General features: G+C 41.8%; 1 protein-coding gene across 3 annotated transcripts in view; it reads left to right on the top strand.

The window, feature by feature from the left end:
* The window catches only part of Pou6f2 (POU class 6 homeobox 2), a 508576-nt gene that overhangs the window by 458346 nt on the left and 37359 nt on the right, over nt 1-12871 (top strand). The window lies entirely within an intron of this gene.

The following is a 12871-nucleotide window of genomic DNA, read 5'->3' as shown; positions in this document are numbered from 1 at the left end:
GGGGGAGTTAGATGCCAGCTGCCGTTCAGCCCCTGGCACTCGAGCTGATTTCCGGGGATCCGGAAGGTCTCTTGCATACATGTGGATTATCACTAATGTGTCAGGGCCACTAAGACTTCCCCATGTCGCCCATTTCCCTACAAGGCTCATGTGTCCCCATCATGTTTAGATATGACAGGACTTCAGTGATCAGTAACTTTACAGGCTGCATAAAACACAGGGCAGAGTGAAGTTGGTGATGGCAGGGTGCCTCCGATGGAAAGCCAGAGCCAGCCTGGGTGATTAGTGACCTCAGTTTTCCAGCCTGGCCATTTGTGACCATAAAACCCAGGGGAAACATCATTTCTTTATCCAGCATTATGTTTACACAACTCCCTGCTACATACGGCCCCTCTGCAAAAGCAGGAATCGCAATGCCTTAAACTCTTGTTTGTTTTTTTATTTTACATAAAGAGCAAACAAAGATATGTTCTAAGCGAAACCATCTCTACCTACAGCCAAGGAAAGAAAAAGCTGACCTTGTTATATTTCCTGGGCGGGTGTAGGTTTGTCCCATCAGAGGCCCGAGGGCTGAACGATGGAGCTTGTCAAAGAGAGGCCCCGTGTAATGAATCATCTTATCACAGGTGCACACCACACATATTAAAGGAGGGTTGTATGAACACTGTGCCCTCCACAGTAACCTCTCAATGTCTGCTTTAACCCTTGTTCCAGTTCCTTTTCATCAAAGGATCATTTTATGCAGCCAGCTCTACATCGAGGCTCTCAAAAGCATATTAAGATTTCTGGAAGGCTGTGGGTATTGGGGTAGAGGAAAAGTTGGTTTTAATATCTATAACTCACCCATACTTCAGGCCCATGCTGGAAGCAGCTTCCTAAAGCTACACCCAAAAATGAAACAACCTCAAGATGTAAATATTGAGTTGAAGAGCAAAACCAAATCTGTCTACAGAGAGGCATTTCCCTCTGATTTTTCTGTTCTGCCATCCAAGTGAATGTACTTTATGCTCCCCACAAGGAGAATGACTTTAAGGCTTGCAAGGGACTACTTGATGCTTTCGTTTCAAATGCTTTGGTAGCTGAGGCGCCAGTGGAAACTTCTTAGGGACCAGAATTTCCACCTTTGTCACCCTAAGCCCTGGAATCTCTGTAACAGCAACAATACCAAATTGAATACTCATAGGGTTATGTAGACAGTGAATCAGAGTTAATTATAATCAATCTTTTATTGTTTACAAGTTGTATAAGGGTCGTTTATTTGTATTTATAGTAGACATATATCCTAAAGTGAACATCGACTACCTTAAAAGGGACGAAAAATCATTAGGTATATGTAGTTTTTGTCTTCTGTTACTGTGATACAAAAGAAAAAAATATTGGAACCAGGTTAGTACAATTCCCCTTGCTTAACATACCCTGCTTAAAACTGCAGCACTCAGTCCATGTTAGCTTCTTAGAAGTCTCCACAGAGATTTCCCAAAGAGACTTGAAGAACAAACTCTTTGAATATTTAGAAACTTCCTTATTGGAGTTCTTGGCACCTGTCCTTTCTTGTATTTAGAAGTGTATCCAAGAGTAATGGCATTAATACTGAAGTTAAAGCTAACTTTGAGAAGTGGGACTTATTGATAGTCACATGGACAGATGAGGTTTGTTCTACACAGAAACCATCAAGGAGGGGCATCATCACCCAAAGTGGTTATCCTTGTCCCCACTTCCTAAGATCCTCTCTACGCCCTATGGACCAAAGACAGGGTTTAAGAGACCTAAATGAGCCTTCAAGCCTACACACAGATAACTTTAGGTAGCAATTCTATCTGGTTTCCCACGCTTAGCTTACCCAAGCCTACTCATAAGCTTCAAGGAGTCTCTATGTACACTTGTGCCTGCAGGATCAGCCTCCTCTCTATGCTCAAACTTTGGCCTTTGGGTCTCAACAACAAGAAACATCACCACCTAGGTCTTGCTGTTTCACCTTCCTGCCTTGGATGTGTTGAAGAACCTTTTCTGTCCTTTTGTCCCCACCCACACCTCAGCCTCTAATCATAACAAAAGAAAGTGTTCCTCCATTTTCATACTTGTCTTACTTTGCCCTATCATAACTATTAATTCAAAGGATAGAGTGGTCACTACAGTTACCAATTTAACAGACACAGCAATCTAAAACCACAAAGTACCGGTGCCACCCAGGGATACTAAGAGGTTTGAACTTTCCTTCTAGGTGAAAAGGTAACTAGTAAACCAGTAAGCAGAACATTGGCATTAGCACTACACTGCCAAGATCATTACAGTTCTCTTTACTTCCTGGATCACATATCCAGGAAAGGAAAAAAAGAAAAAGTTGAAGGGGTAGATTTAATTCCAAATGTGATCTGAGCCAATTCTTTAGCCCCCTGAAACTCACTTTTCTCATTAGAGTATATGGACAATAAAATCTAGACAAGTGCTAGACTAGGAAGATGGCTCACTGGTAAGGTGCTCACATTCAAGAGTGAGGACCTGAATTTGCTCTCCAGGATCCCTGTTAAATGTGGGTGTGACAGAACACCCTTGCAATCCCAGCATTGGAGAGGTGGAGACCTAAGGGTCCCTGGCTGGCTCCTGGACAGCCTAGCTTAATAATCACGGAAGCCTGGGTCCAAAAAAGCAAATAGGCAGCTCCTGATGAATAGCACCCAAGGCTACACACACACACACACACACACACACACACACACACACACACACACACACCACAGTCCTTTGGTTATGAGAATTAACTGAACTCCAGTCTTAAAAATATCTCCTGGGCACTTGCGCATACAACTAAACATTTAATGAACAATGCCGTAAGTATCATCACCATTGCTCATCATGATTTTTATTTGGATGCTAGCAAGAGGCAGTAGTATGGCGTACAGACAGGCAGGAAGGGCAGGCAGCCAGGCTGCCGTTCATTAGCTAGGATGCCTCAGAGGATCCTCTTATTCTCTTTGTGTCATGATTTCTCTTCTGAAAAGTGGGAGAATACTGACATCGTCTCATTGGCTTAAAGTACTTAGAATGACGTTGATCACTCAGTCATCTCTCAGAGCTAATGTTCAGGAGATGCTGTCTGTTAATGAAGGTGAATGTTTTCCTTTGGCACATGGATGAAGGTTTTGTGTGAATCTCAGCAGTGGGATGTTAAGTCATCTTAGGGTACCTCAACCTTTCTCAGAACAGCACCAGAGGGTGGAGAGTGAAGGTCCCCATGCGTGCTCCTAATAGTGTTGGAGAAATTGGCAAGCAGATTTATCATCAATTTCTTCAGCTACAAAACTGCTTCCCCGTATCCGTGGCAATATCTCCTTATTGGCATTATTACAGAAAGGAAAACAAAATGAAATTTTGCTTTATTCTAAGGTTAAGGAAAGCATTTTACACTTTTAGTGACGCTCATGGCCGTTTCCTGATGGAATCAGGTCCTCCGCCACTCTAAATCTTTGAGAGGTGAAAACTAGTGAACTCAGACACCCATCTTTGTTCTTTAAAGAGCCAAGCATGCAAAACACAAAAGCGACTCAACGATGTTACCTTTTCCTTTAAAGTAGAGTTACCCCTGCCTCCAACTCCCAAGTGCTGAGATTACAGGTTTATGTGGCCACACCTGGTGACCTTTTCTCATCAGGTTTTAAAAAGAACAAAAAAGGGTACCCACACAGCCCACACAGGTTACTCAGAAGTATGCAAGCTTTTATACAACTAAAGAACAGAAGCAAAGTTTGCTTGATATAAAGAGAATTTCTATGCTCTATGTGGGCTAAAAGCTGCCTCCTGAGGACTGTGACTGGAACAGGTTGCTGCACGAAGGGCAACCCTCACTGAGTGGAACATTGTGGGGACAGCTTTATTTCAAGCCCTATGGTAGGTGGGGAGGCACGAGTACTTCTGACCGTGCCCTTAGACCCGGGCAGGTTAGCTCTATAAAGATGGGCAGCTGAAGAACTGCACTCCATGCGAGGTCCTCTGAGTTCTAATCACGAGCTGAATGACGCCTTCTGAGCAGTAGCATACTGAAAACCTAAGTTTTCGTTGAAACATAAACATTCCTAGTCACCAACAGAATGGCCTCATGTAGGTTATATAATTTTCTGGATTTCTTTTCCAACAGTAAAAGAAAGATAAGCCATTTAATAAATTACAGAGCTATTCCTTTAAAATCAAAACCCAGAAACTGCCCTTTATTAGATTGTAAAAGTGGATATTAGCTCATAATTTAAATGGAAAGATGAGACTCCCTAAGATCAACTCATTGAAGTTATAATAAATGCTAATCTCAGCCACAAGGTTGAGAGATAAGTAATTCGATCGCTGACAATCTTCTCTGGAGTCTTCCGAGATCTGTCTAGAGTACTCCAAAGCCACAACAGTCTGTGGAAGTTTTCCAGTCCTGCAGAAGATGAAGGAATAATGTGTGGTTCTGATTATGAATAAGCCTCAGGGCCTATTTGACCCAGGCAAGCCAGTGATGGGGTATCTGGGGTGTCCCACATAGCGTCTTTTACTTCATTTCTTAATAGTGAAGCACACAAAACAAATATAATTAGAAAACATCCTGAGTGAGGTAACCCAGTCCCAAAAGAAAACACATGGTATGCACTCACTGCTAAGTGGATATTAGCCCAAAAGCTTGGAATATACAAGATACAATCACAGACCATATGAAGCTCAAGAAGAAGACCAAAATGTGGGTGTTTCAGTCCTTCTTAGAAGGGGAAACAAAATACTCCTGGGAGGAAATACAGGGACAAAGAGTAGAGCAGAGACTGAAGGAAAGGCCATCCAGAGACTGCCCCACCTGGGGATCTATCCTATATGCAGCCACCAAACCCAGTCATTATTGCTGGTGCTAACAAGTGCTTGCTGATAGGAGCCTGATATGGATGTCTCCTGAGAGGCTCTGCTAGAGCCTTACTGATACAGATGAGGATGCTTGCAGTTAAACACTGGACTGAGCAGGGGGACCCCAGTGGAGCAGGGACCCTAGAGAAGGATGGAGGAGTTAGGAATGAAGCATCTGAAGGGGTTTGCAACCCCATAGGAAGACCAACAATATCAACCAACCAGACCACACCAGACTTCCCGGTGACTAAACCACTAACCAAATATCCAGTAAATATAGGAAATATAATTTTTCCAAAACAACACAAACACCTTTACATTTTTTTTATTCCAGCCTCAGTTCTCTTCATTATTTTCAAAAGAATACAGAAACTCCAGACAAAAAGCACATCCTCCCCTCCATTTCCAGGGTGGTCACTATAATAGTTATCTGAAAATTGTATGGTTTCACCACAAAATATCAATTTAAAAACAAAAAAAATGCATAAAGCGCTACTATTTTTTAAAACTACATTTATTGGCATTATCCATTTAGACAATGTGTTTAAATAAGGATCAAACATTGTGTGGAAAGTTCAGAGTTGACGTCTATGTGTTTTCTCATAAATATAAATATAGGTCTAACAAAACCTTTAATTCCCCCATTTGCACATGTCACAGGAGAAGGTTTTAATGTGTAATAATAATTGAATGAACTGGGTTTTAACTATCCTTTTTAGTGGACTTTTTTTCAAAACTCTCTGGAGAGCAGGAAATGTATCTTCGTGGGGTTGGTAGCATTCTAAGAATATCACCCTGACTTCTTCTTGGTGATAAAGATAAAATAATAATCAGCCACCTCAACCCGTTTACTAACACAGCAAATCTGCCCTCTGAGCCCGGTTAAGGGCTTTATTGCCTCATTTCAGTGCTGTTTCCCTAAGTGCTCCCTTCAGTGTCCCACAAAATGGTCTGCAAATGAGAAGCCTTGGCATCAAGACCACAGTGCAGCAGTCTTGACCAATTCTGGGCTATAGTGACCTGCTAGGTTCAAAGAAGTTAGCAGAGTCAAGGCCACCAGGCTGCCGGCTTTTTTATTGGATATTTTATGTATTTACATTTCAAATGTTATCCCCTTTCCATGTTCCCCCTTTCCCATCCTTCCTCCCTCTGCTTCTATGAGGATGCTCTCCTGCCCACCCACTCCCACCTCAACACCCTGGCATTCACTAGGGAATTGAGGCTCGAACTTTCTTAGCCCCAAATTCCCCAACTAACAGTTAATAAAATCTATGTGTGTGCTTTAGCAGAAGGTTGCTGCTGCCTGCAGTTCTCACAACTATCCATGGTTTTTTGTTGGTTTTTTTTTTAGCGCCTTTTGAAAGCAGGACTCCTTCATGTGAGGAGATGTCGCCCTTACCACCACAGTTTTGCTGTGACTTCCAGTTTGTTGTCTTATCCCCTTTGTAAGAACAAAGGGTCTCAAACTGTTTCAAGGATTTCCAGGAACTCATAACATGTAAATCACTGGCAAACCAATGTCTGCCTACCTCAAAGAGAACTTTCTTTGGACTTTACAACCTGCAAAGACAGGTCAGAGGTGGAACCAGAAAGCCAGCCGATGGAGCACAGCCAATATCTGAGTCCTTACCATCCAGAACTCAGATGAAAGTCGTGTTTCTTAACCCTGGTGTGCAGTGACTCAGTGGATGCTGGGTTCTGAGGGAGGGGTGGTTACAGGTGGTTCTATTGCGGACTCTGGACTCAGCTGTGGTAGGAATGGTTTCAGCTCTAGCCACCCAATGCTACTCCAACACCAGCCTCCCTTTTTCCACCCTCTTCCCCTCCATATCTGATATCAAATACTTATCAGCACAGAGGCCCATCGAATTAAAGAATTTTAAAAAGTCCCCTCTGGTGTCTTTCTTTTTAGTCTCCACCCCTAGCAGAGCAAACACTACTTAATAAGGGAGGTTAGCAATAATATACAGTAAAAACTACCTTTGTAGAATTTACCCCCGAAGACCTAGCAAGAGAGTATCAGGTCTTTGCTACCTAAAACAGAATGTTGAGCTCTCTGTTTCTTTCTTAGCTCTGGCCACTGCCAACTTTTGTTGTACTGTACTTCATAAACTTTTGTTTTCATGGGAACAGGGAATTGGTCTCCCCTGTAGATTACTGAATAAAACTTGTACATTCTTTTGAAGCCAGTTAATTCCTGTAGCTACCCAATTAGCATCTATAATTCTAAACAGCTAATCAGCTAGAGGATGCTATTTACAGCACCAAGGAGCTGATCAGGGCTGCCCTGCTTAACATTAAAAAGAAATGAATGAAAATAAACGTGTTTCCTGCTCAGCAGACACCCGTGTCAGTTTATTTACCCTGGTGAGAAAATGCTGTTTGTCCCTAAGGATTAATCATGTGGCTCATTTGAGGACACAGAACTCTTTAAAGCATCTTGGACTGCTGGATTTTAGCCACATGCTCCTTTAGGTCAAGTGATATCAGAGAGAGAGAGAGAGAGAGAGAATGTCTACCCTACTGAGTTCTGTGAGATGTCATGGAAGGCTTTGATAGTCTCATCTGTACAGATGGGCACACACTAAGAGTTCAGGAAAATACAACTTCCCAGGTCAACATCTTAGATAAGTAGCAGGGCTGAGATCTGAACCCAGTGCCCACTGTTGTGCTCCTGTACCCCGAGTTTCTCTGGCTGGAAGACCTGGGTGCTCTCCCAGATGCTATGTGAACAACTTAAACCACAGAACCTAAATGTCTACATTAAAAAGGGGGTGTGTTTCTTTCCCTACAGTCCATTGAAAGAAAGTATTGTTCTGAAGGATCGCTACACCCCTTTTACTTCTAAATATCTATTGGGGGTTTCTTCCCTACTTCCCCCCATGTAGGTCACACGTAAACAACACGGAAACACTACAATTTATTAATAAGCTATAAGCACTATGCTGGGCAGGTTCTGAGCCATTCTAATCCTTCCACCTGTTAAAACCCACACAAATGCCCATCATTTGCCAATCTGATGTCTCCCGGGCTGTTTCTGTTCCATCAATCTGTACTTAGGATGAACTTCTCTTGGCCATGTGCTCCTGGCCCATCTACCATTAGATGTAATGGTAACCTTCTTCTCATTCTCTCTACTCTCTTCTCCCCTGTGGTCTCTCTTAAAACCCTCCTCAATTCTAAGTTCCACCTTTCTATCTTCTCTGCCCACTCATAAGCCCCAGCCATATTGATCAACCAGGAATTAATGGAGAGGAACCAATTACAGCAAATTGGTTGCACAACACATAGGACAAACCCTAACAAAAGTCTCCCAGAGTACTCCTGAAGGTGTATCTATACACACACCTGAAACCTGAAGATAAATATATTTTACCAAATAGACGCTAGGTATTCTAATTCATATGCTTACCAGTTTTATTATTGCTCATCAAAGGAACAGAAGAGGTGTTTTCAGGGAAGTCTCTAAAGCAATGTGACAGATTTAAAGTCTATTTCAGATCTACACCAACCATGCCAGAGGAAAGCGGACTCAAAGTGTCAGGACCTAGGAGACCTCCCAGCAAGGCCTTCTAACCATGGACAAAGAAAAGCAAGTGTGCACCACACATAGATGACCACCCAACAACACAGATGCTTTCCATGTTAGCTTCTCCGAGCTCAGTAGGACACAGTAGGGCAGTTAGTCCTCCAAAACACAAAATAAGGATAGAATTGGTTAAGCTCAAAGCATGTTAAGACACCTCATGTTTCCAGATCTTCCCTCCAGAAACCCATTCCTCCAATGAAGTAAGACTTTTGAAGAAAAACAGAAATATGTACCACTGTATTCTTGTGTCTAAGAAACCATTGGTTTAAATTGCACCTAAAGTCAGGCCATATATTTTTGAGGGAAAGGGTATAATAGTAAAATACCACATTAGACAAATATATCAATTGCTAGAGATACACTGATTTTTTTCAGAATATTTTTAGTACTAAGCTTTATAACTAAAATTTGGTAACATCAGGAATATTACAATTGAGAAACTGTGTTATTTATTTGATGGACAGTCTTTACTTAGCCTAATGTTGGGACAACTATATACTGGGATGGATATTAGCTGCCTTCTTAATATTTGGATTTTAGCAAAAATGAGGGATGAGAACAGAAGTTATTTATTCATTGTTTCATTATAAAATCAAAAATAAGCTTGATTTGAATTGGAGTTGGGAGAGAAAGAAGTGAACTCTGAGTCAGTTTTACTAGAACACCATTAACCCCATCTTCAAACTATCATCATTGGAACATTACAAGATAGGACAGGACATTAAACTCACATGTGAGATATAGCCACCATTGAAGTAGATATTCTTTAAACCAAACATGCACCCTACATTTTTGTTGGCCCATGAGCTGGTTAGTACTCACAAAGACGTCAGAAGTCATCAACTGGCAAGGCCAATAAGAGAGAAATAAGTAGGTAAGAGGCAGAGAAGAATGGAAATGTCACAACTCAGACCAAGTCCAAACCAAGCCTCTATGCAACACCATCAGATTCAAAGCATTAGCTTCCAATTTCTCTTGGTTTCCTCACCTAACTTTTGTCGTCTTGAATAACAGGAAAAGTTGACCCTTACAAGCTGGACCTTTAAGAATGCTGCATGCGGCACAGTCAGTGCTCACAGTGCAGCTTTACACCTACGCCAGTGGCATTAAGTAATGCACAGAAGAGAACATGGCATCCTACCTGGATGAGACACCTGCCAATAGATAGTGACAATAACCCAGACCCTCCCTGAAGTGACATGGCTAGCAGTGCCTGGAATCTCTACCTGGAAGGGACTCCAGGGCTAAAAGCTCAGGTTCTCAAGTCAGACAGGCAGAGACCTCAGCTCTGGCTCTATTCCAGCAAACCCCCAGAGGCCAGGCAAGGTTCCTCTCCCTCAGCTAGATTTCTCTTCTCTGAAATAAAATGTTCCCTAACGTTAAGAGGGTCACTATTAGCAACAAAAATAAAATTAGCATGTGGTGGCCACTTACAGAGCACTAAGTGCCAACAGGTACTTAGCAGCCCTCGGCATGTCCCAATCATGTCATCTTTCCCACAACTGCATTGCCATTGTACAGGTGGATGGAGAGCTCCCGAGGTCACCCTGTGAGAATGCAGGGACCAAGCTCAGTTTTGTCTCACAATGCTCTCTGTCACATGCTCTATCAGCAATTGGAAGCTCTTGCTTTCCTTTTAGTGCGTCTCAAGAGCCGAGACCACTACCTGGCACTCAGCGAACATAGAGAGTAATAGCGTCCGCGGCCTGGATCGTATTTCATGTATGCTAATATACTCTTCAGTAAGCATTTTGCGTCGATTCAGTATTTCATTTCATGCTCACTGTGCTCTTGACTTATACCAGTTCACAGCTGATGGATAGACTGGAAGCTTAGGAAAGTTACTCAGCTTTCCAGAGCCACACAGTGAATAAGAAAGCCTAGACAGAAACCCAAATCTGGCTGCTTCAAAGCCCAGATTTTCTTGAGCAAAGCTGCTGTCAGCATAAGCTTTCTACATACCTAATACTGTGCCTAACTATAGGAAAGATCCCATAATATGGTGTATGTATACTTAATCCCCTTTAGTCAGCTGACCTCAAGCAAGGCCCACTGAATCTATTAATGCTTTATGTGAAAATGTTTTTAAACACCAGCCAGTATTCCCATGTCAATTAAAAATGACTGTTTTCAGTTACTTACCTTCCGTTAGCTTCTTTTAAAATTGTACGGCTAGTATTGTGTGTGAACACAATACAGGTTTTAAACACTTAGGCCTCATAGAGTGAGCTATTTGAGTCTCAAGCATGTCCTCAACACTTTTCCTTTGGCCATACCTGCCATGAAGCCATGTTCTTCCAACATGCAGAAAAAGCCAGCGTGGCAATACGGAATCTACTACTCACATGATGAATGTGATGGGAAATCCTATTTTCTCAAGATTAACAGTAGCTCCAGGCTGGGAGATGTCTAGCCTGCCCCCTAATATCATATGGCTTTTTTTCCTAACAAGATGTACTCAATTCAAACAAAAGGCAGGGCCAGAGGGCGTTATCAGCCACTAGGTGCCTTTAAGCACTCTTGTTTTTCTCTGGTCCCCTCCTCCTTCGTTGTATCTTTAAGCCATTTTAGGCAGCCTTCTCACATAACAGAAGTGAGGAGACCTAAAGGATGCCCTGCACAGACTCTGCCTTTCAATGTACAAGGAACTTGAGAAACTACAAGTTAGAAATGGAAGACTCTGAACGGTGAGAATATTTTCAATATTTAGCTATAAAGTAACTCTTTAGCCTTTTAATATAAAGGATGGCATCTTCGAGAAAATGGGATGCTCATATCTATAACACAGTGTAAAATCTACTTAAATAAACACAAAATGGAACACTGGGACCCAGACTCAGAAAACTCACCCTGACTTTGGAGATGAGATGCCAAGGCATCGCTTTGTAAACTTAGCACCTGTTCCCACAATGAAGAACCTAGATGATTCATGAAGGACGGCAGGACTTAAATGTGTATGGCTTTGAGGGACATTTAAAATAGAGATACGACAACTCTGAGATGTCACAGAGCACAGCTCACCCTCCTTGACCTTTGTCAACAACCGTCTGATCAGTGGGGATCTGGCTGAAGACGGGCCACCTATGAAAATGAGTTTTTGCAATTTTATGAGAGGAACTCATCAGCATAATTCTAACGAGTCTCAGTCTTTGTTGTGAGAAATGAGAAATTCTGCGGTCTTACCCTCAAGAACATTAAGGAAACATTACTAACAGGAAATTGAAAAAGTAATATGTGGTAGAATGATGAGGACAACTTGTTTCTGATTGAGCAGATAGATACGCATCACATGCAGGTATCAAAATGCATTTAATTTTGCCACATCAATGGACATTTTCTTCACAAAAAATACATGAATCATCCTAGGCGCATGGACCTGGGCTGTGATAGACGCGTCTTTAACTGAGCATCCCTCTCCACCTTTGCTTTCCCTTGGAGGCTTGTTTTGTTGTTAACCTCATTTAAATTCAGCTTTGCAGCCTGATGCATTCACTGGGTATGAACACAGAACCAGGAGGTACTAAATATGCATAGACCTTTCTTGAGCAATTGCCAAACATTCTCTGCACCTCTTCCCATTGAATGTGGGCCTATTTCAATGAAGGGTAAACTACAAATATTGGAGATCATTGATCCCCGTTGTATTTTCGGTTGGTTGGTTGGTTGGTTGGTTGGTTGGTTGGTTGGTTGGTTGGTTCATTGGCTGTGAGGGTGTTTTTGTTTTTGTTTTTGTTTTTTACTGTTTTTTTTTTGTTTTAATTTTTTGTTTGCTGCTATGGTTATATCTTTCCCCTTTTTGGATGAAATGTAAAATAGTTCTTAGACGGAAGGCTTTGTTGGAGGATGTTTCCTGGCTATGAATCAAGGTGTTCTTCCAAGCAATAAATAGCTTAAGTCTGATTTAGTCACTTAACCTGGCAGCAGCAAATAGAAACAGAAATTCTTTCCCTAATTCTAAGTTTTTGCTGTTGGTGGTGGGTTTTTTGCAGGCTAGTATTAAAATTTAAAGTCTTAGGGAAAGCCAGTTACCTGGCTGACAAAAAGTGGTCCTGCAAAGTGATGGCTTCACTGTAGCAGTGATGCTCTTTGGAAGGGAAACAGAAAATATGTTTGACCAGAACTGGAAAAAATGAAAAGCATCCATAGTTTAATTTGTAGACTGGCTAAAAGGAGAATCCGTGAGGAAAAAATGTTTCTGATTATCATTAAGAATTTGTCAACATCTGGTCACAAACAGTTCAACTCATTCACCAGAATACGTGTAAAGAAAACGTTACCACTTAAAACTATCTGACATGAAAATGTTAGTCCAACTCTGTACATAGCTCTGTATTCTCCAACCTAACCATAATCAAATAAATAATCAAGGTAAAATAGTGTAGGGAGGTAGAAACTAAATCCAAAGCCACACAGCTCAAA

The sequence above is a fragment of the Rattus rattus genome, chromosome 14 (assembly GCF_011064425.1).
Source record: "Rattus rattus isolate New Zealand chromosome 14, Rrattus_CSIRO_v1, whole genome shotgun sequence".
NCBI classification, from domain to species: Eukaryota; Metazoa; Chordata; class Mammalia; order Rodentia; family Muridae; genus Rattus; species Rattus rattus.
Note: the sequence above shows the minus strand (reverse complement) of the source record. Positions and strands in the feature narration are given on the sequence as shown.